General features: G+C 38.9%; 1 protein-coding gene across 2 annotated transcripts in view; it reads right to left on the reverse strand.

Annotated features, from left to right (window-relative positions):
- CHN1 (chimerin 1) overlaps positions 1-25,306 on the reverse strand; it is a 276,900-nt gene that overhangs the window by 60,767 nt on the left and 190,827 nt on the right. Inside the window, exon 1 of one of the 2 annotated variants that reach the window (XM_072612380.1) lies at positions 14,109-14,423. The exons of the other annotated variant lie outside the window; for it this stretch is intronic. The gene's annotated coding sequence lies outside the window, so the exon portion shown is untranslated. Of the gene's footprint in view, positions 1-14,108; positions 14,424-25,306 lie in introns of those variants that run through there. 2 annotated transcript variants of the gene reach the window in all.

Genomic DNA, 25,306 nt, shown 5'->3' on the forward strand with positions numbered 1-25,306 from the left:
CTACCAGCCTTACTCTCTCCTTCAGAGACATTCAGGTCTGGCGATAAGATATAGATCAGAATGACTGGAGATGGCCCCAGCAGTGGGAGACCTTCTTTTATTATAATATCTTCCAATTAGAATGTAAACTCCCTGAGGGCAAGAACTATCAATTTTTCTGTCTGTACTCCCAGCACTTGGCCGAATGCTTAATAAATGCTTTTTTTCTTTCATTTATTCATTTAACATTTTACAATTTTCTTACACTTGGGCTATTTGAATGATCATCTGTGCTGGGGATGTAGCTACCTATTAGCATAAGCCACTTCCTTTCTAAGAGTTTTTTCTTGCCCTACTCCACTGCCACCGACAGTAATGAGTAGAAGCTTTGAGTCTACTAAAGACTGACAACACAGTTTCTAGTGCTATTAATTGGTAGATCCTCATAATCTGTAGGATGCATGGTGGTTCTTCCAACTCTGGTGACAGGTTTTACAAGAAAGTCCTGTTAAAGGCACTGTCACCAATTACTGATACATTTCCAGCCATTTAGGAGGAAGGTTACACTGACTCCAGGATCCATCTGGAGGCATCATACCATTGATCTTTCCAATATGACAGCTCCAGGGCATTTATGTCACTCAAATAATCAAGACTGCCTAATGCCAGGTGATGTGAACAGCTCTGACTGTCCCTGGCTTCATTCAGATGGATTTGGGATGGTCTATTCTCTCAAGGTGTTTCTTGATCACAACAAGCACTTATCATCCTTTCACCTGCCTGATAAGTGTTAACATCACCTGCTGGGTGTCAAACTTGACTCAGAGTCATTTTCGCTGAACTGATTGGCAGACACCTGGGAGTAGCTATTCCCTGTATTTTGAGGACCCTATTGTCAAGATTTCTCTACTTAATAATGATAATACTAGGAGTAGAAGGTATTAGCATTTCTGTGATAAGCCCTTTACAAATAATACCCTCATTTGATTCTCACAGTAATTCTGAGGTATGTGTTATTGTTATCCCCATTTTACAGATGAGGAAACAGAGGTTAAGTTAGTCAAGAAATATTTATTAAGCACTTACTATGTGTCAGGCTCTGTGATAAGTGCTGGGGATACAGTAGAAGGCAAAAGGCAGTACCTGCTTTCAAGAAGCTCATAGTCTCATAGGGGAAACAAGACATACAAAGAAGCTGAAAAGGGAGGAGAAGATAAGAGGTGGGGGCATGATGAAATCCTGCAGTTGGATAGGAAATGAGAAGGGGTCTTCCCTGATCCCTCTCCTTGAATGCTAGATCTGGGAGAAGCTCTGAAATGTCCACCCTCTTCTACTCTCTCCAATCAGAGAGAAGGAGGCACTTTGGGGACAGGGAATCCTAAGTCATATCTAAGGAGATATGAGTTTCAGAGTTGATATCATCTTCCAGGAAAATGAATATCTGGAGATAATGATAAAGTCCAGGTGGGAAAAGTAGTGTCTGGGATGGAATTTGAACTTAGCTTTTCCTGACTTCAGGCCCAGAGCTGATCTACCTTTCCACCTAGATGTATACTGCACATAGTACTGATGTTGGAAGCTGCTCCATTAATTTCTATGGTCTGCAGGGATGGAATCTCACTGTCTTGAGAGATTATAGATTGATTTCAATGGAGAGGCATGCTATTGAGAAGTTTTGAAGGCTATGCATTACTGTAATGCTGTAACATACTCAAATACTTCCATACCAAAGGGATCTGTGATTTCACTGATTCAGGAGTTCCTTCCAATGATGCAGATCACAAACCATCCATTCTCGCCCATCTTGTGTAACTTTCACTCACATCCTCCCAAAAGTTCAGCACAGAGAGTTTCCTTACCCAATGGGGTGGAGGTTTTCTGTGCTTTGTCCGTCTCTACTTTGTAAGGGCAGCAGTGGGGCACTCTGGCCATTGAAGAAACCCCCAAAGTTTAAGTACTGAGACAGAATTACATCTTGGTAATATAAGTAGCAATTATCTTGTTGATTCTGAACAAGAAATTTAAATCTTTGTTCATAGACTGACAGTTTGGGGTGGAGGAAGAAAAATATTGAGGAGTCGGATTTCACTAAGTCCTTAAGTTCTTCCATGGTCTTAATTACTGGTGAAGAAGAAGTAAGGAAGGATCTTATTATGGCATGTGTTGGTGTCCTATAGACAGCAGGCGTATAGTAGGAATCAGTTCTAGATCCTTAACCTTGTTTAAATGTAGAAGCAAGCCCGTCTGCCCATGAATCCCAATGAGCTGGACAACTAACATCAAATATACTCCTAAAGTGGCCATTCTAAGATGAGAGCATCTCGAATTTCAGTCCAGAGGCCATGTTCAGCCATTCACCAATAAAACTAGAAAGCAAAGTTTCATTGCTTAGGGTCATCTATTTTTTATTGGATCCCATTCTTGTCCCCAGGATGCATGCTCATTCATACCAGGTATCAGCAACAGGAGAGGGACAAATGGACCTTCACTTTCTCCTTTTATTACTGCTGAACTTCTCTGGAAATCGATGTGGCATCAACTACAGAAGGTAATCTGTCAAGCAACATTTATGAAGTGCCTATGATGTGCTAGGCATTGTGCTAGATTTAAGGGACACAATCTCTACTCATGAGGAGCCTACCTAATAGAGAAGAGCATAAGGAAGACCATATAAGTATATAGAGAAGAACTAGATATACTTACACTATTTTTTAGTCATTTTTAACTATTCATGACACCTTTTGGGGTTTTTGTTTTTTTTTACAAAGATACTGGAGCAATTTGAAATTTCCTTCTCCAGCTCATTTTACAGACAAGGAAACTGAGGCACGGGGTTAAGTGACTTATCCAGTGTCACACAGCTAGACAGTGTCTGAGGGTGGATTTGAACTCAGGTCTTCCTGACTCCAGGCACAATGTCCTATTCCCTGTGAAACCTAACTGCCCTTACTGTGTGTGCTAAGTGTTGGAATGATACAAAGAAAATAAATGAATAGTCCCTTTCCTCAAGTAGCTTACGGGGAAGAGACAAAAAAGAACACATCTAAGTCTATACAGAATAAATATGAGGTGTCTCAAAATTTTTACTTCAATTTTAAGCTTTATAAACCTACAGCTGAAGTAAGACTTTGTGATACCCTGTATGAAGAGAATAAGGAAGAAACATAATGGTTTCTAGAGTCTAGAACAGTAGACCTGGAATCAGGGAGATTTGACTTCAAACCCCACTTCAGAGACCTGCTAGCTGAGTGGCCGTGGGCAAGTTGTTTGTAATCTCTAGGCCTCAGTTTCCTCATCTATAAAATGAAGAGGTTGTACACAATTTATGAGGTTCCTTTCTGGGCATCTAGGTGGCACAGTGGCTAGAGTGCTGGACATAGAGTCAGGAAGGCTCACGTTCATGAGATCAAATCTGGCCTGAGATACTTATTAGTTATGTGACCCTAGGCAAGTCACTTAATTCTGTTTGCCTCAGTTTCCTCATCTGTAAAATGAGCTGGAGAAGAAAATGGCAAACTATTCCTATATCTCTGCCAAGAAAACCCCAAACGGGACCATAAAGAGTTGGGCATGACTGTGAAAACAAACCACAAAGGTCCCTTTCAGCACTAAATCAATAATTCAATGAAATACAAGTAAAAACAAAATTGTCCAACAGAAAATCAGAGGGCATCCCATCACCTAACTGCCCACCACCAGTGAGCCCAGCACCACATATGCATTCCCTCTCCCTTCCATAACCTGTCAGGTTAGTATTCGGGCCTGAAACAAAGTTTATTTAAACTCTAACAGAAAGAATTCAACCTACCACTAGTGAAGATAAATGGAGCATGGAGGATTGAGGGGGAAAGAATTCAAAGCTTTTCAACATTTTGTCCCATTGGTATGAAAATTATTCATGAGTATGAAAATGACAACATTCTGATTAATCTTACCACTGGTTTACAGACTTAAATTGAACTGCCACTACAGAAGAACATGTATATCACTTTGGTCTTAACGGTTTTCTTTCCTTTTTAGTGATTTGCTCCATTGATTTATTTATTCAATAAGCATTTATTGAGGGCCTAAAATATACCTGGCATTGTGCTTAAACATCAACTGGATCAGTGCAACAGTTCTGTGATTGGTCCACGGGTTGTTTTCAGTCTGAGAAAACTGAGATACAGCAAGTTTTTCCTTGGTGGCACAGTCAATAAAAGGCTGATTTCAAAGCCAAGAAGACCTATGTTTCAGTTCTTTCTCTAACTCATCTTGGCCTTTCTCTCCTAAGTATTACAGGAAACTTGCTAAAGACTTAAAGTGCAGAGAAACATGGGAAGCTGCATTCATGGAAGGAGTTTCTTTGCCCAGGAATTCCCCAAAACAATAAAATCCCAGTCCCAGATTTTATCCTTAGACTATCCTGGCTATATTCATACCAATGATTGGTGACTTAGTCTTGTGAATAGGAGTGGCAGACTCAAATCCAGGTGACATTTTAGCAAGCTGAATAAGATTATCCTCCCAATCTGACTTTTAAAATTTCCAGTGAAATGTCTTGCTTTCATATCACCTCTCTTTTGAAATACATATCTTCCCCTCCCCAGAGACTGGTCCCTTGAATCAAGGAATAAGGAAAGTGTACGCTGGTCACAAGGGGTCGGGCAGTAGGGTAGGTTGGGGATAAAGATGGCAGGAGTAAGGAGTGAAATGAAGCATGGCTGGAGTCTTCCTGAAATAATGGGGCAGGATGTGCGTCTCTGCTGCTCTGGTTGATCTCTACTATGCACTTAGTATAGTCTAATTTGTACTATGATTATTTATGTTTGCATGCTAACTTTTCTACTGGACTGTGAGCTCCCTGTGGGTGTGAACTGTGTTGTTTTTCATCTTGGTGTACTTATCACAGAATCATGAATGTAGTTGGTACTGAATTGAATTAAATTTAATTAAAATTTTTCTTATCGACTAAGAAATCCCAGTTACTCAGGCTGGCCTCTTGGGTGAACCTAAAATTAAAGGAATAGAAGGTAACAGCTGGCAGCTAGGGGCACAGTGCCCAGACTACCAGGCCTGGAGTTAGAAAGACTCATTTTCCTGAGTTCAAATCTGGTCTCAGACACCAGCTGTGTGACCAGGCAAATCACTTAACCCTGTCTGCCTCAGCTTTCTCATCTCCAAAATGAGCTGGAGAAGGGAATGGTAAAAACTACTCCACTATCTTTGACAAGAAAATCCCAAATGAGGTCATGAAGAGTAGGACATGACTGAAAAATGACTGAACAACCCCACAAAGGTAAGAACTAGATGATGATAGAAAGACCCGAGTTCAAATTCTACCTCTGATGCTTATCATCACTGGAACCTGCGACAAGTGACTTCACCCCTCTATCCCTCAGTAGATAAGAAGGTTATACTGGATGGCTTCTGCAGTCTCTTCTAACTCCAGAATTATAATCCTAAATCATTTGTAGTCAGATATTGTCACCTGGCTCAAGTCTGTCCTCTGGGCTTTGTTCTAGGTTTCTGGCATGCGTTACACTGCACAGTTATGTTTCTGCTTTACTTTTAGCAGAGAGTTTTGGCTCCAGCACTCAGGACAAGCATCAATAGCAGCCTTGGGGCCCCATCCTGCCAACTTCAGTGAAAAAAAATAGCAGCTTCCAAGTGCCCAAGGACAGTGTTTTTTTCCTTCCCTGGTTTCTCTTTAAGGTTCTTGCTCCCAGTAGACAACACCCTTCCCCCTTCCCTTGCTTTTTCTGAAAGAAGAACACCATAGGAAAGCATGGCTAAAACCTTTCAAATATATCAGGTTTAGTGTTCATAGAAAGGGGAAGCCCACATTTTAAGGAACTACTTAACACCTCCTCCATGAAGGTAGGTGGATAAAGCACATGGCCTGGACCTAAGTTCAAATCTGGCCTCAGATATTGCTTCCTGTGTGACCTTAGGCCAGTCACTTAACCTCGTTTGCCTCAGTTTCCTTATCTGTAAAATGAGCTGGAAAAGAAAATGGCAAACCACTCCAGGTTTGCCAAGAAAACCCCAAATAGGGTCACAAAGAGTTGGACATGACTGAACCACCACCACAACAACCTCCATGAAACCTGTCCTGAGCCTTCCTTTTGAAAGTGATACCGAAGTTCTGAACAATTATTCATTCTCCTTATGGCATTTACAATAATCCTAACTGATATTGCTGCATACAGGTTTAATGTTCACAAAGGCCCATTCCATAGGTCAGTTGACTTAATACCTTCTTAATGCCTGCTATTGTTGGATAAAAAGGTGAGTTATCTTTTCCACATGGCTACTTTCCCCATCATGGTTTTGATATATCATGGGTCCACGTAGGAAATTAAATGGAAATTTCTGGGGAGCTTTGCAGAAGCTATAGATGACGTGCTAAGGCACGTGCAGATGACACAGATAAAAATTAGAAACTCAGAAATGCATAAAATATATGTATAATATTGTATAACATCAACATATTTTATCTTTCAATACCATGATAATTCAGACTTATTCTCTGGTAAGAAGGGAGGGCCAAAAAATTTTATGTGGATTTTCCAGATCACAAAGGGATGGGGTGCTGTGCCCCTAACTCTGGTGATGAGGAAGCAATAACTGTACTGGAGTTTGGAGTCAGCAGGCCTGGCTTCTGTCACTGACCAGCTAGGTAGCCGTGAATCAGTTGTTCACCTTCTCTGGGCAAAATTTTCTTTACTGTAAAATTTGAACAGTAACTCTGGCACCTAAGAACTCTTCTGGGTTGTTGGGAGGAGAGTAGAGCCACTACTTACTCATGTGACCTCGGGCAAGGAGGTCCCTTAAGGCTCTGGGCCTCAATTTCTTTACCTGTAAAGGAAGGAGGTAGGACTACATGACCTCTAAGACTCCTTTTAGCTCTAAAATCTGTGCTCTGTGATGTTTACAATGGTCTATAAATGTAACAATATCAATAATAATTATTATTTCTACTTTCTGAAGCTACAAGATTGGGAGTATTTTAAGGTCAAGGACTGTGCCTTAATCAGGAGCCTGCTTCCCCAGGATGCCCTGATGTGGTAGGTGCTCAATAAATACATGTCAAACGAACAAAACCTTACAGAAGTAGGTCTCACATGGCCCAGGGCAGTAAATGATATGATAAACTGCAGGCCACGTTGCAGAAGGGCATGATCTAGAGAACTGCAACCTTCCAAAGAAGCCAGAGAGATGCTATTTGGGAACAACTCCAAGGGGCAGCTCTTGTGGGTATCTGTTAGGAGGGAGATTTCAATGTGACACACAGAGGGCAGAGAAACAGTCTGCTCTCCCCATTGGCCTGGGAATTCAGAAATCTTGGAATAGCTATGAATTGTTACAAAGGCTTATGGGCAATGGAATTTTGAAGAATTCACAGGGGAAGAACCCAACCTCACCATCTCCCAGAATCAAAATGAGGTCTGTTGTGTAATCATGCTCACAGAAAGAATTTACTTGCCTCATCGCCACCCTCCCCTCCCAATTCCCCCTTCCCTTTAACTTTGGAAGCTTTAGGAAAAGTCTTGTTTTGTGCCAAGTGTCCTCTTGCCTTGGTTCTATGCATTTTCCCATACAAGGTAATACTAGGTAGCTTCTTGGTCTTTGTGGGGAAAATAATTAGATTTTAGAATAAATTACTTTTGTAGAGCCTATTTAGATATAATCAAGGTAGGCATTTTGAGATTTGAAAGAGTGAAACAAACTTTGTGAAAGCTGGAGACCTATAGTAACTATTTCTTCTTTTATTTACATGATTAAAATTTATGACACTAGTTTACCACCATTTTTTGTAGAAGTAGTAGCAGTAATAATAATAGCTAGCATTTCTATAGCACTCTAAAGTTTGTAAAGTGCTTTTACAAACATTGTCTCATTTCATCTTCAAAACAACCCTGGGAGGTAGGTTGTCACTTTAAAGCTGAGAAAATTGAGGCTGACAGAGAGTGAGTGAGTTGCTCAGAGTCACATAAACAGAAAGTTTTTGAGTCAGTATATTTGAATTTAAGTCTTCCTGATTCCAAGTCTATTTCTTTATGGTTGTGATTTGCCTTGGTGGAGGGTTATCCATATAAAACAAAATTTCAGTTTTTTAATACAGGAGACTAGAAAAGGATTCAATAATTTCCAATGCAGTTTTTCAAACACAGACAATTTGAAATAAAAGTCCCGTATGTGCATGTACATGTGTGCATAGATGTATTGGTTGCACATGTGTGTGTCCATAGTACATATGTAGATGTACAGATGTGTGCATGTATTTGTACATATACATATACATATATATGTGTATCCTAAAAGGTAGACATTCAGTTTCTGCTGGAAGATCTTTAATGGTAGAATTCATTTCTCTAGAGGCAGACCCTTTTACTTTTGAGTAATTCTAAGTATTTTCCTTATACTGAGCTAAAATCTTTTTCTCTGCAACTTCTACCCTTTGTTCTTTCTTTTCCCCACTAGAGACAAATGCAATAAATCTAATTCCTCCTCCACAAAACAACTCTCCAAATAGCTAAAGACAACTCTCAGAACTCCTCTATGTCTCCAGGCTAAATATCCCTTGTTCCTTGCCAGAGATATTGGTGGGTTTTTTTTCTTTGAAGACTGCTGCAGTTGCATACTAGAACTTTTTATATCATTATCATTCTCTTCCATATAGCTGGGAATACTATCTGTTTTTTGACTCACTCATCATTCCAGATGTCATTATTAATTCTCCATTTAGGTCTATATCATTTGTTTATATTGCCTGTACTTTTGTCTATTTTAGGGAATAATTATCTATCAATTGTATCTCTTCTTTTTAATACTTATTTGTAATATCTTTGCTCCATATCACAGATAAATCTTGACAATGGCTGCATTTGATTCTGGTTTTAGGAAAGGTACTGATAACATGTAGCACCAAGATGGTGAAGGAACTGGAGATCATGGCTTAAAAAAATCCTCTCTGATGATTACTGCTTCCCTTTCTAAATGCTTATAAACTATTCCTTTGTTAGGAATCAAACTCAGGCTTGCTAGGTAATAGTTTACATAATCTGCCTTCTTCCCATTTTCAAATATTGTTATAATGTTTATCCATCCTTAGTCTGGTGACATCTCCCATATTTTTCACAATTCTTCATAGTGATCTTAGCAATCAGAACTACAATTTTTTTCCAGTCTGGGATACTGTTTATCTTGACTTGGCTATGTGAATATTTTCAATGTAGCTAGTTTATCTCTTACCATTTCTTCATTTACCATCATTTTCAATTCCTTCAAACCTTTTTTTTTGGTTCTGAATTGGTTAGCTTCAAGATCATTCATGGGAGAGAAAACAAGCAAAATAAGAGATGCCAGATGCTTTCTCTTTGTTGTTATCTATCTGTTCCCAAAGGCTTAGGAGCAGTCTAAACTACAGAAAGCCTCTTCCAGCCCAATGAGTCTATGGTATTTGTATTATAAATCTGCACGTTAATTATGTAACTGGCTTAATATTATTATTCTATCCCACTTTATAAGGAATCTGATGACCGACTTCCTAGAATTAAAGAATGTTTGGTTAAAATGAAGGTAAACTTATGTGAGTTCAACCTTCTTATGTGACAGAAAAGGAAACTGAGGCCCAGAGTGATGAAACTACTGGCCTAAGATAACAATGCTGGCATGATATTCAGCTGGTTGCAGCATTATGACTCAGATCCACATAACCAGACTCCAAATGCGCTATGTAGTCCCCTGCCAAGTCATTGAAAAAAGAAGATTCCGATTCACATTAACATTCCCCCAAATAGGCCACCTTCCCTAAAGGAACACCCAAGCCTAAAAGACAAGGATGAAGAGGAGACGAACAAAAAAGCACAAGTGTGACAAAACCCCAAGGCAACGGGAAGACACGCGTTTTCAATGCAGAAAATTATCATCCAGAAATGCAGCGTTAAGAATGACACCTGGCTCTTGTAACAGAAGCAAAGGAAATAAAAATAGCATACTTTGCATGGATGAAGGAATAGCCTTAGAGCTCGAAAACCTACACCATAATTTGAACAGCATCAGAGCAGGTCAAATCCTGGGCCAGGATGCAAGCACACAGGCTTCTCCTTTTAGCCTGGAGACCCAGCATTCACCCACTACAGGGCAGAACTTTTTTTTTTCCTGCAGTAAATTCCTTTGTCGCCTAAATAAAAATGAATCAACAAAACTCCCTTCAAAAACCAATGAATTGAAAGAGTAGTCCCTTGAGAAAGTCATTAAGCTGTCTTTGGAAACAGGTAATTAAGCTTTCCATTATAACCCATCAGACAGACAGACATAATTTACAGGATGGAGCATTCTGGTCTCTTGGGTAAACAGTTAACAAAGTCTTATGTTTATAACGGAGACTACAGGAATGGCCAGTGTAGTGAATAATTATATAATTAGGATACATATCATCTCTAGTGGAATAGTCTGCAACTATTGATAGAGATTTTGTTTGCAGGGTCTGGGAATGGTTCATTACACACCAAAAATAAAGCATTTAAAAAGTATGCATAATAGTGGATACTCTGACTTTTATTATTGATGCAATTTTCTCTCCCATTTCTCTTTAACTGTGACTATTTTAAGTCTAATAATCACAAAACAAAACCCTATGATGTTCCTTTGGTTTGTTTAAATTTATCACATTATTAAAAAAATTTAGTTGAGTTTCCCTGCTAAAAGTGAGACTTCTCCCAAAAATAGTTTTTCCACCCCTATCACTGTAGTTTGACTTCTAAGCTTCCCTCAGATCTCCCTCCCTCCATCTGCCTTCAGGTCCTTTCTAGGCGTGTCTTGTCCACACTTCAATCTCTATTATGTCTAACTTCTGTCTTCATGTACCTTGACAACCTGTGAAGCAGAAAGCAGGGCAAAACCCCAGGCTATCTCTCCTTCATTTCCCACAGGCAGTCAATTAGTACTTTCTTTTCTGCAAAAGCCAAATACAAATCTACAAATTATACAGTACAAATCCAATACTTCCCTCTGCTCTGATTTCCTCTCCCCCAACCTTCATAGTTTGTTATGAATCTAAGTCTTTTAGAATACAGGCTTAATTTCATATACAATGTATTGGTGATTGCTCTCTGTACCTGCTGTGTGAAATAGAATATCCTTTTATTTGTTCTAAAACTAACTCTTTTATACTTCAAAAGTTGACCCTTAGTTCAAGTTGGCCTTCATGTTGACCTTCCAGACTCAATGTGCTCTCAATTGTGCACTAGCCCACACTGAGACAGATGGAAAAAAAAGGAAGGAAGGAAGGAACAAAGGAAGGAAGGAAGGAAAGAGGGAAAGAAGGAAGAAAGGAGAGAGAGAAAGAAAGAGAGTAAAAGGACAGAAGAAGGAAAGGGGAGGGAAGGAAGGAGAAAAGCAGGAGGAAGAAAGAAAAGGAAAGAGAAAGAAAAAAGAGAAAGACAAGGGAAAAGAGGAAGGAAGAAAGAAAAAACACAAGAAAGAAAGGAAGGAAGGAAGGATTGGATTTGGATTTAGTAGAAACCTAGGTTTAAATTCCACCTGTAATACTACAAGCAATCTGACTGTGGATACTTCATTCTACCTCTATTAACCAGCTTTCTCACAACAAAATGGAGATAACAACCTCCCATAATATCTACCCTGTATTGTTGTGAGACTAAAATGAGACAATGGCCCCAAGTTGCTTTACAAGCCTTAAATGCTACATATATACCAATTATCATTATTCTTATTTAATAAAAGTCGAGGTAATAACTTTTGTCCATTAGTGCCCTTCTGACTTCTGACCTCGGCTTTCGCAACTCTCTTCCTTGAATTTTCTCACCCCTAGTGAGGTTCCAGCCTGGATTCTCAATTCCACAACTAGATTTCTGTCTCTTTTTGTAAGTACCGCCACAAACATTTTGGAGGCAGCCCAGTGTAATAGGAAGGGTTTAGGACTTGGTGTAAGATCTGGGTTCAAAGCTAGGTTCCAGCCCTTCTTAGTTATGGGGACTTTAGGCAAGTCACTTTAATTTTTTAATTGGTAAAACAAGGTGGGGAACAAGTATATTTATTGATATCTAAAATTCTTTCCAATTCTAAGTTCTGATTATTTGATCCAATTTTCTCTCTCCAACTCCTGACTCTAAGTTGGTCTTAATGCACGTAATAATGGCGACAAGAGCTCTTGGCATGGTGGCAGGGTTGTCAGTAGTGATCAGCAGCTTTATCACTTTACTGGCTTCTAGAGCTGTCTTGAGGCTTCTCTTAGACTTTGTGCAATCTACTTCATTTAGGAGTAAGGGATGGGAAACTTTGATTAAGACAGGTAATTTGAAAAGTCCTCAATTTGCCTCAAAGGGCCTTCAGTGTCCAGTTACATGAGGCTGTAGGTAGGAAAGTACACCCAAAATAAAATCAATACCTGCCACTTACTTCTCCACTGTGTATCAACCTCAGCCAAGCATTACAACTCTTAGAACTGGCACCAATAGGCAAGTAAACCCAAGAACCTCAGAGTTAACAGGGGACCCTCCAGACCAGTGGCCTTGCCTACTTCCAGCCACCAAGATCATTATCTCAGTGGGTGGAGATAAGACCAGGCAACTGCTTTCTGGAAGTGCTTCAGCCCTTACATCTTCAGCAACAACAGTTATTGATGACCCAGAAAAGAAAGTTCTAGTACTTCCTCCCCTCTAAGTCCTTGGAACTGCCAAAAGCTTCAACATCTAAAATGGAGATGGTTTTATCAGTGGAAAAGACTTTAGAGAAGATGCATCCCCATCCACTTAGCTGCTGCACCCTAAGGACCACAGGACCTTTCCGTGTGACTTGCAACTGAACCCTCTTACATATATTGTCTCCATTAGAAGGTGGACTCATTGAGAGCAGTTACTGGACTGTCTCTGCTTTTCCATTTGTACCCACGGTGCATAGCAAAAACAACAGAGACCTTTGGGTGAGTTTACAAAATTTTCTGAGGCAGCGAGGTAATGTAGTAGATAAGAGAGTGCTGGGTCTAGAATCAGACATTTGGAGACTCTGTGACCCTGGGCACATCACTTCACTTCTGTCTACCTCAGCTTCTTTAACTGCAATATGGAGATATTAATAGAACTTATCTCTCAGGATTGTCATGAGGATTAAATGAGATAATATTTGAAAAGTACGTAGCACAGCACCTTGAACACAGTAGATACTTAATAAATCATTTTTAAGTTCTTTTCTTAGACCCCAGGACAGGTTACAAAAATGCCTCCGGTACTCTGAGGACCCCTATACTTGCCCTTATCAAAAGTTGTTTCCTAACTCACTCCTAGCAGAATTAAGGTGAATAGATATTCACCTCTTTCCCACCCTGCAGCTAGCACTATGTCCATGGTCCAATAGACAGCGATGGACAGTACTTGCTACTGGTTTGAAATAATGAAGGAAGATGGCAAAGATGGTTCTGGTTGCCAGATGGAGAACACAACACCAAAGCCTCCAACCCTTACATATGGAACAACCCCCCTCTTTCTATTCCTTATATCCTTCTTTCTCTCTTTAAACTGAAGAATAAAACTTAACTCCTACAGAAAGCTTTCCCACAATAAACCTCACCCATTCTCTGACCCATTGCCATAGCCCTTCATCTATATATATACCCCCTCATCAAAGTTTTAGTTAAACTGATGAACCTTTCAGTATATATTCATTTATACTGACTATTTTTCTCTGCCTGTCTCTCTAAGCCCACTCACCTACTCTAATTCTTCCTTATTAAAATAGAAAGGTCCCCAGTTTAATTTCTCTGAATTTTCTTCCCTATGCCACCCTCTGGGAGATATTCACATTCTTGAGGTTACAGAAAACTGCAGGACTTTTACGACTTAGAATTGGCCTCTCTTCCTCAGAATGGGCCTGGGAATCTCTCCCTCCCTTTAGGATCAAACTCAAGCGAGAGCTGGGAGAGCAGTTAAAACTGAAGCTAAAAGGTATTTTTTTCCCTTTTTCCTCCTGAAAAGACAGTTTCCTCCCCCATTCTGTTCTAAGGTGGAATGAGAAAGGGTCTCCAGATTGTGGAGAAGTACCTGGAATAGATGAACCTTTCTCATCCTTTGTACCTGCCTGATTAGTACCCCCCTACCTCCCTCTTTCCCCTCAAAAGGCCTCACCAAATCCCAAGTGTCTGTGAAGCCATCTCTATGGTTCTTTGGAACAAGCGGTTGCTATGGAGCTTGCCTCCACCCCCTGAGGTGGCAGAGAGAAAAGGAAGGGGTGGTAGGAATTCAGTCCAGCTAAGACTGACATACTGGGCAATTGCCTGGTTGCCTAGTCATTTATCCTCGGCCTGCTAGGACTTAGTGGTTCCTGGGTTTTTAAAAATGAACTAGCTCAAGCTGGCATGAAGTATAAATCTAAGCAGGAACACAGGAAGACTCAAAATAATCTCAAATGGTGAGATTTTGCAAAAGACCTGCAAACAAAAAATGAAACCTTTCTTTGAGGAATGTTGCAAGCAGTAAACCTCCCTTTGTGTGTGTTCTCCCTCTATCCACCCCCTCCCCAAGGATAAACAGAGGGAGTACTTTTGTTTGGGGGCAGGGGTGACTGAAGGGAGCCCTGATTCCTTTTCCATATTGCCTTGTTTGTGGGACCACCTCAATCCCTCTTGGAATTTTCCCCCTCAACTTCAGAACTGTAAACCTCTGAACTCACCATGATCTATAGCACTGATAACAGAGGGTGTAATGAAAGACAGCAACTGTGTAAACAGCAATCTCACGCGCCACCAGCGGTAATTTAATGTTCTAAAACCCTTTAAAGCACAATCAGTGGTATAAAATTATGATTTAAATTAATTCTGCTTTTCTTAACTTCAAAAGTCAGGTTTTTCTAAAAAAAAAAAAATGTGATTATCACATAACTGTCTGACATCATTTGGTATTCCCAAGAATGAGAAATTTAAGAAAATTAATTAACTTTTAAAACTTTATCTGATCTAAGCAGGAGAAGAATGTTTACAGAAGGAAAGTAGAAAAGACACAGAACTGTATTTTTAAGTATCATGGCCAACTCTCCCTCAATTCTCTTTTCCCTGGTACTCTGCCTTCCCCCATCCCTCCAGTTTGAATGTAACGGAGCAGCATCTGGGTCATGGACCCCTTTGGCAATCTGGGGGAGCCTATGAACTTTTTCTCAGAACAAGTCTTTCAAAAAATTAATAATTTAAAGAAATGCTAAATTTCAGTTAGAGGTTGGCTGAAATAAAGATTTATTTTTTCCCCATCCAAGTTCACAGAACCCCTGAAATCTCTTACCCAAGAATTCTTGCTCTAGATTAAGCAACCATGGCACCAGAGGGAAACTTGTAGTAATTTTTTTTCCTTTTAAAAGGAGAATGAAAATGTGAATCATTAATCTTTTGTTATTTGAGATATTAATTTGTTAGATCTCTCTGGAAAATTAATGAGTATCTATGATCTCAAATAAGATAATATATGTAAAAGTATTTTGAAAACTAACAAGCATTCTTAAAATAGAAGTTGCTATCATATATAAAATCTGATAATATCAACAGAAGTTTTTGTAAAGCAAGGTGTATGTTTGCAGAATACTAATGATAACACTTTAAAATACATGTTTTATTAATTGATTTTTACTTTCACAGGACTTAAATTCCCCTCTATAGCCCCTATAGCCCTTCCCCTTCCTGATGCTAAAAGACATCCCACGTAACAAAAAAATTTTTCATAATACTTTCTTTTGAAATCACTTATTTTGTTTTTTCTTATCAGTAAATAACTTTTAGAAGAATTTAAACTTATTTTGTTTCAAAAACATATCACTATGAATTTATTTTTGCACATAGCTGAAAAAAGTTCAAATCTAAGAGGTTAAATCAAAAAAGTTAAATCTAAGAATAATATGGACGGACTGCACAAGATTCCTTTGCTCTATTTTCTTAGAGGGCCTCACTGTTAAAGGTTTTTGTTCTTCCATCAATTGTCTCTTGGCAGTTTGCACTATTCCTTCAATATTAGTTCTTTAGTCCTTCATATTACTTTGGGCTAGAATGAGTCAATAGTCCTTGGAAATGAAAACTGTAGTTCATTAATCCCAAAAATTCTTTGTTTCAGGTGGCATCTGTTCGCTTGGCATATCAGTCGCTTTGAATTCAGCCTCATCCTCCAGAGTAAACTGTGTTGCTAAGATACTTATGTGGTCACAAATTTTCACTTCGACATGTTTTCACTTCATAGTTGTACATATTTTGGCTGCCAGATTAAGAAATGGGTTTAAAAATGCCCCTCCTCCTTCTCCTGCTTCCAGGGGTTCAGGAATTACTAAGGGAAAAAAAGTTACAGATATAATTACTAAGATTATATAGTTATATGTTTAAAAATTCTTTGTTGTTGCTACCAAATCCACTCTAACAAAATGTGTGAGAACACCAGAACTGGTAGGTGCCAGAAGGGCATTTGGGCATCTGGCTATATGCTAGAAATTTGGCTTGGGTTCATAAATGCGCAACAGAATCTTATCTGTTGACATTTAACTTCTTATTTCAGACTTGTACTCTGTTTGGGGTATGGGACCCAGAATATGTATCACAGAAAAAAATAATTTATGTAACTCCAATAAGTCCAGGTTCTGTCATTACCCTGGGATGCATAAATGAATAAATGGGTCATTAGCAACATTTTCAGGATAGAATGCTGGGGGAAAGAAAAATGAGAACACAAGAAAACACAGTTATGCTTTTTTGCTAGAGATTATAATTCATAACAGAGCCACTCTTCGGGGGTTACTCTCCCAATTTACACTCACATTGGCAGCCCAAGTGTCCAGTCAACAGCTAACTCCTCAAGTCATTGCTCTTTGGGAAACCCTGAAGAACTGCTAATAATGCTGCTCACAAGCCCCCACCAATATGCTTTCCATTGATAATCAGCCCATAGCTTCAATTAGCTTTTAGCAAACAACATTTTCTACGCAGGAAGAGTAACAATAATTGGTACAAAACATTCCCCACAAACTAGGGGTACATTCTCCCCTGATATACTACTTAAAGTCCTTTGGGAAAGTGGGCTGAAACTAGAGTAAAAGAGTAGTGAGGGATATGTACAGAAAAGATGTAGCAAAGGTTTGTAAAGTTCTCAAGAAGTTTCCCTAGGTATAGCTCTCTGCTGGTCTCTGAAAATCGGTGCTTTCATAAGGTCCATAGCTAAAACTTTACTTTGTCATTAGGGGTCACAATCCATGAAGCTGCAGCCAGCCTTGGGTGCCCATCTTTACACATTCATCTTTAGGTACTTTCTCTATTACTGGCCACTACTTCTGTGGCTGGTCACTGCTACCAGCTCTGCTATAGTCTGCTACTGACTCTGGGATTTTGCTACAGCTCCTTTGCCAATAGACTGGCCTGCTGCTAGAATATAATATATATTTTTGAACTAGCTTGCTGTCTTATACATAGACTTGGAGGGAGGGGCTTGCTAGAATCAGCTTGAACTGGCTCATTAGAGCCAATTGTTAAATTTTCAGTGTGAGCATTAATAACTCAGAAATCAGCAAATACTCCAAATAAGGGTTTGGCTTATCGTTACAAGGGTTGTCTAAGCTTAAGAAAGTGATAGAAAAAATATTAATTATGTCAATTAAACTTAAAAGGATACCTTGCATATATTCTCCACATTCCAACCCTCAGTGCTGGTTGTTAAAACAATTACAAGCATACCACTGCCTAGAGGTGCATCTTATTCTTTCAGCTCTTCATAAGACATTCCCTGTTTTTAGTTAAAGGTTACAGTACGTTATTCCTCTCACATTGATTACAATCTTGGTCACATTTATTTTGCATTTTTAATTGACTGATTGATTCAATTGAACTTGCTGGGCCATCTGTGACTACATTACTTACAGTGGAAGCCTCCAGTCTTACAGTGGTTTTCCTGGTAGTGCCTTTGTTATCCAATCAAAGAGTGAACACAAGAAAATACAGCATCTGGGATGCAGAAAGGACTAGGGAAAGCAGTGACAGTAGTTTTTGGAAATCATTTTTTGAAGTCTTCTGGGAATTCTTATTGGGTTTCTGTCCAATTCACATTTTTCTTTGAGGCTTTGTTTGTAGCTCCTAATCCCTTCTGACGAGCTACCAGGCCTCCTTACTGTTTCCAGCTTGAGAAACCACTGCTGCTATTGTCATCACCACCATTGCTGTTTTTATCCACATGGCCTTTGGCCAGCCTCACGTCACAGATCTCTCCTTCTGACCTTCTATGTTGTCTTGTAATGGAAGAATGTCTCACTGTGACCTTTAGTTGGCTCTGTCACTTTAGAATTCAATTTGAGGAGTTATTTTAAAGTTATTTGAAGGGGAATGTTGGGAGAGCTTGGCTCAGTGCTTTCTTTACTCCGCCATCTTGGATCAACACCCAGAAGTCTTCCAAATCTTTTTCAAAAGGGGTCTTAGCCAGTGACAGTAATTTTCAAGACTAACTGGTGACTGAACCATTGGCATGCTAGGAGGGCTAAAAAGATAGGTAGGTGCAAGCTCTAAAAGTTAAAAGGAGAAGTCTGTATTTGATTTCAGAGGGAGTAGGGAACCACTGGAGTTGATTAAGGAAGTTACATTGTCAATTTTGGGCTTAATGAAAATGCTTTTGACAGTAGTGTTTAGGATGGACTGGAATGGTGACAGACTTGAGGCAGGGAGACCATTTAGGAGACTACTGCAGTAATCTATGCAAGAGATGATGAGGGCATAAACTAAGGAGGCAGCTCTGTGAGGTGGGAGAAGGGTTCAGGTGTTATAAAGATAGGAATGACATGATTTGGCAATTGAGTATGCGAGTGAGGTGAGAAAGTGGTCAAGGATAAAATGGTCAGCAGGTTCCAATGTTACTCAACCCCTCCATTTACTTCTGTGTGCATCCCCTTGGGAATGGATTCCTGACACATTCTTTAGCATCTAAGTGTCGCAGAGCTGTCTTAAAAGAGGATTAGAAAATCACACAGTCTGCAGAAGTTCTCCAACTTGTACCAACATTAAATGACTTGATAACCCCAACCTGATAACTCCCTTATAACCCCTATCTATCTGGACACCTTCCTGAGACCTGCAGAATAAGGAAACATGGATATCTATTTATCTGGATATCTGTTTATCTGCCTGACCCAAATACATTCAAAGTTCCCTGTCAGTTTCTGCATTAAAACAAAACCAAAAAACCAAAAGGAATGAGAGAAGAATATGTGGCTTTATTACAAGATCTTTCTTTTCCCACTTAAAAATTTAAGTCTACTATTTATTTCCCTTAGAGTCACCCTGACATCTTTCAGATGACCCCTGAATGATCCATAGCATAACAAAGAGATGTCAAGGTAGTAAGGAATTTGTATTTCTAGTTACAAGGGTCTTGTGTCCTTTAAAATCTCTGTTTTTTTGCCAAAGGCTGAAAAAATACTCAAAGCAGGATAGCTCTAAATGCAGTTCAATTCCATTTTGCTGGCAACTAGTTCTCTCAGTTAGCCTATTCCTAAATTTAACTATATTTTAGCAAAGATTAGGAAGTCACCTATATCAGCAGGACCAAATTAAAGAAAACAAAACACTATATCTATCTCCTATTATAGTTTGGCTGCATTAATCAGTAAAAACGAGGCAAGCACTCCAAAAGTAAATATTTGGGCTGAGGATGGGGGGGAGGAGAGCTTATGAAAGAAACAACTGGAAAGTGGGGATTATTTTTGGCCCAATCAAGTCTTGCATCACACAGCAAAATAGCATAGCAAACAAAGGATAGCTGCATTGAGGATTAACTATACTGAATTTTTGGACAATGAAGCCTTTCACCTTCTCGCCAAATCCTATTTGCTTAGTAATATGAAATCACAGGTACCGGAAAGACTCTTTGGTTATCTAAGGGACCACTCAGGGCTCTAACTCTTAGAGGAAATCCTAAAACGAATCCCACTTTGTGGTGCCATTTTTCATTTGTGTCCTGACTTTTTTGTCTTCAGCTCTTCCCCACTTCCTATTAGAGCAGTATACCAAGCACCTGTATGTGTTTAGTCATTACTTTTCCGTTGTGTCCAACTCTCCACAACCCCATTTGGGGTTTTCTTGGCAAAGATACTGGAGTAGTTTGTCATTTCCTTCTCCAGCTCATTTTACAGATGGGGAAACTGAGGCAAACAGGGTTAAGTAACTTGCCCAGGGTCACAGAGCTAGGAAATGTCTCAGGCCAGATTTAAATTCAGGAAGGAGTCTTTCTGACTCCAGGCCTGGCACGCTATGCACTGTGCCTGTTAGCTACCCCCAAATGAATCAATCCCATGGCCAATGTCTAAAGGAGTGAGGGTAAACTGATGAATCTCCAGCTGTCTTCCTTTTGGCACCCACATATTCAAGGCAACTTGAATATGGTCTCTCAGCTGGTACACATACTCAAGGAATACAGAATAATTTTAATTATTCTGGAATTCTAGCATTCTTTTTGTCTGGATTTGTGATTTCAATGGTGTTGTGAGCTTCCAGTGACAAACTCCCTCTGTCATTGAAGATCAGCAGCTTTCTAAAACCTAGCATCTTAAAGGGTTGCCTAAGTACTGAGAAACTGCTATGTTGTGTTTGTCCTTCCTTTTCAAAGACCATGACATCAGAGAAATGATGACATGACTTGAACTTGACTTTGTTTTATTAAGTGACTTATCCAGGGCTACACATAACTAGTATATGACAGAGAGAGAATGCCTTCCTGACACTAAGGACAATTCCCTACCCACTACACCATGATGCCTCTTCCATTGATGGAAAATGTAGAAGCTGGAAAATGCAAACAAGATGTCTTTTCCTCTTCCTGATGTGAACTTTATGAGTATGGGGGAAGCGTGATTGACAACCAGTAAAGTATTACCATTGATATATGGAAGCTATGAAAAACTATGGAAACTATCATAGTTCATGTGTCTTTTTTCATACCCCAGAGCTTAGAACAGTGCCAGACATAGTGAGTATATAATAAATACTTGTTGATCTGAGCACACACACATACAAGTATATACACACACACATACAGATTTGGTAGATAAAGATATAAGATATTAAGATATATGGAATATAGATATGCTGATATGGTGTTATGAATGTAACTAACGTGAAACAAGGATATTTTCAGCACCTGAAAGATGGATTATGGGAATTAGTGAAAGTCTGCCCCAATCTTCTTTACACAGTTTCTTACAGTAGGTTTGAGATTACATTGATTTTCTTTGTTGTGTTTTTAATTTAATATTTTATTCCCCTCTCAATTACATGTTAAAAAATAATTTTTAACATTCATTTGAAAATTTTTTCAGTTCTAAATTCTCTCCCTTCCCTCCACCATTATGAAAGAAAGAAATTTAACATAGGATATATATGTGCAGTCATGCAAAACATATTTCCATGTTAGTTAGGTTATGAAAGAAAACAGACAAAAACCCAAGAAAAATAAAGAAAACATAGTGATCTGCATTCAGCCTCCATCAGCTCTTTCTCTGGAGATGGATCGTATACAATGATTTTCAAATAGAAAAGTTGCTAGCATCAGAAAAATGGGTTAGTCCAAGAATACCTCATTTCAGCTCTAGAGTTCTGTGTCAGAACTAAGCAATCTCAAGGTGGAAGCTCTTCTCATTTCCTTACATTAAGGGCCCAAGCTTTCTTCTTCTGATCTGTGCTTGACTACAAAGTTGGCTTACTTACTTTTAGACTGTCATGGGAACTCGCATAGGCCCATTAGTGTGGTGCCCCACTCCACACTGGGTAGTGGCATGGTGGAAACACTGGCTAAACATTCTTGTTGACAATGTCTTCTCTAATAAGCAGGCTTGATCTAAGGAAAGTGGGAGGATCGCTGCTTCCTATCCCAGCAAGGTTATACCTGCTCTAAGCATTCGTGCCTCCAGGAGATCAGAGATGTTTAGGGGAATTTGTACTTTAAGGAAAACTGCAGGGGATTTTTCTTTTCAAAATATGAAACATACATCTGTAGTATCATTGGTGATGTTCATTACTCGAATATAATTAAAGCCTAATGAAGTATTTCTTACTTCCTATGTGAGAATGCATCTGAAAAGGGCTTTGAAAACTGGAAAATGCTCAATAAATGTCATTTCATTTTCATTATATATGAAATCGATGTGTGAAAATCAAGGTTTCTTAAAGCAGAACTTGATTCAACAGAATACTGATGAAATGTCCACGACTGAGCCAGTCAGCCCTTGACTACTGTCAAATGACAATCAGAGGACTTCAGTATGGGAAACTTTCAATGCAAAAACACATGCTTATTGGATTACAACCTGCTTACTGGACCATAAAATTATGGATTTAGAGTGAGAAGGCACCTCTGGTAAGTCCTAGAGAGATACCTGAAGCAGAGACATTAAGGTAGCTAGGTGGCACCATACATAGAATGGACCTAGTTAGGAGGACAGCTGTTCAAATTCTGCATATAACTACTAGAGCAATCCTGGGCAACTCATTTAACCTCTTTAGATCTCAATTTCCTCATCTGTAAAATGGTGATCATAAAAATAGCAGCTACCTCCCAGGATTGTTGTGAGGATAAAACGAGACAATATTTGTAAAACACTTTGCAAACTTCAAATGGTTAAGTAAATGCTGGCTATTATTAATGCTATTAAGCAATTACTTGCTATTAATCAGGCAATTAATTAATTGCTATTAATTATTATTGCTATTCAGATTTTTCTGGGTCACACAGCTAGGGAGTGCGAGAGGCAGGATCTGAACCTAGGTCTTTCTAACTCTAAGCCCAACATTTTATCCATAACAACTACACCATGCTGCTTCTTATCAGAGTATGCCTAATAAATTATTTTAGGCTCACTGCTAAAAATTTCTTGTGCATACACACTATATATGCATATTCATGTATATATATCATGTTATGTAATATGTTATATGCATATATGTTTAAATCACTAACCAAGATTCTATTTAGTGTATGGAATTTACATTAGCTACAACAAGTTAACTTCTCTCTTTTTTATTCTTAACACTTAGAGTCTCAGCAGGCTATAAGACTATCAGTTTCTTCACAAAAACAGATTTTGATGAAAATAAACAAAATGAAAATAGGAATGACAAAAATATGTATATTTCCATCCTAAGCATATTAAGTTTAATTCATTAGTTTTGTCCTGATTTCCTTTAGACTGGGCATTTTAGTCAATGTTTATTTCATAGGATCAAAGATCTAGAGCTGGGAGGGACTTTAGAGGTCACCTCATCCAACTCTCAGATGAGGCAAAGGGGATTAAGTGACTTGCCTAAGATCACAGAAATAGTAAGCACAAAAGGGGGGATTGAATCTGGTGTCCAAATGGCTGATTTTGATAAAATTTTGGAATTCTCACAGTTAAGTTTAGGGTTGTAAGGTATGAGTTTTATTAAATATCTTTTTGTTGTTGTTGTTTTATTTTAAAGAATGACCTTGGATTCTTGGAATATTCATGGGATTTTTAAAATATCTTTTTTGTTGTTTTGTTTTAAAGAATACTCTTGGATTCTTGGAATATTCATAGCAGCTCTCTTTGTGGTGGCAAAGAATGGGAAATTGCAGAGATACCTATCAATTGGGGAATGGCTGAACAAGTTGTGGCATATGAATGTAATGGAGTATAACTGTGCTATAAGAAATGATGAGCTCAATGATTTTAGAAAAACATGGAAAGACTTGCATGAAATAATGAAGAGAGAAATGAGCAGGACCCAGAGCACTGTATACAGCAATAGTAGTATTGTTTTAAGAATGGCTTCAAGTGACTAAGTCATTTTAACTATTATAAATATCCAAATTAATTAAAAGGATTTTGGAGAAAGACACTATCTACATCCCAGAGAAAGAACTGATAAGCAGAAGTATGTATAGAGCGATTCTACATAACATATATCTATTTGTTTTTAATGGCAGCAATCTTGAGGGGGGAGGAAGGAAGAAAAAAAATCATGACAATCTTGTTGTATATTTGAAAGGAAGAGCAAATTGTGCATAGTAGATTTGTGGTTTCATGTGCAATCATTTTGTTTATTGTACCATGTTATGGAAATGCTTGTTTTATTCTATAAATCAAAAAAAACAAAACAAATGGAAATGAAATTTGTGAACCCACTGAGAATATTTTTTGCTGGTTGTTGAGAGGTAGCATGTTGTAGTGGACAGAACGACTTGGGTTTGAATCATGCCTCTGCAATCCATTATCATTAGATAACCCTGTAGCCATAGCTAGGTATTTAACCTCTGTGAGCCTCAGTTTCCACATTTGTAAAAAAAGGAGAGACTAATACAGGTAGTGTCTACCTCAAAGGGTGACTGAATATTTTAGGTGTGCTTTACAAACTTTAAATTGTCATGTAATTGTTAATTATTGTGGGAAAACCCTTCTCCTGCCCCTACTGGAAATGATGTCACTTATCTTTAATCAACATACTCTGAAATATTATTTATTAAAGGTACTAATTAGCAGTGATCTTAATCCAAATGTTTTAACTACTCTCCTTTGAGCAGTGGATGATCAAGTAGAAGAAGACTGTTGGATAAAATTGAAATTGTACTTAGCCTGTGTAAAGCTCACTGAAACAAGCCCTCTGTTAGATCCCTTTCTCCTTTATAAATACAATTCCTATTACATAGGTCACCTACAGCAGCAGATCCAGGGTTAATAAAATGAACATACTTGCCTCACTAAAATCCAACTGAATCAACTGGAATATTTTGCTAAATATTATAAGATGACAGTTAATAAAAATAAATGAAAACTCTTACATTTGGGGTTTTAAAGAATCATCTAGGGTTTCCCAGGCACCACCCAGTTAGCAGGAGAACCATGCCTGGGCTAAGGAGATGAGGGAGGACCTCAAGGTCTGTTATATTAAAATCAATACTGCTGAATGGCAGCACCACACAGCAGTATGACACAATGGTGAAAATATTGAGGTGGAGCCAAGATGGCGGAGTAGAAAGAGAGACCTGTAGAAGCTGCCCCCCCATAGCTCATAAGATGCCTGTAAAAAATGACTCTAAACAAATCCCAGAGCAGGAGAAGTTACAAAATGACACAGTGAAAGAAATTTCTAGCCCAAGGCAGCCTGGAAGGCTGACAGGAAAGGTCTGTCACACTGGGCTTGGGGTGGAGCACAGCCCACAGAGCCCAGTCCAGCCTTGGCCATGTGGCACTGGTAGGAACAGGACTAGAGCAGCCCTCAGGGGGAGGAATCCCCAGAAGCAGCTGTGGTTTCCAGACTGCTCAACCCACAAACACCAAAGGCAACTTCAAAGGTCAGTGACAAAGCTTTCTC

This window comes from Notamacropus eugenii, chromosome 5, assembly GCF_028372415.1.
Source record: "Notamacropus eugenii isolate mMacEug1 chromosome 5, mMacEug1.pri_v2, whole genome shotgun sequence".
In the NCBI taxonomy this organism is placed as follows: Eukaryota; Metazoa; Chordata; class Mammalia; order Diprotodontia; family Macropodidae; genus Notamacropus; species Notamacropus eugenii.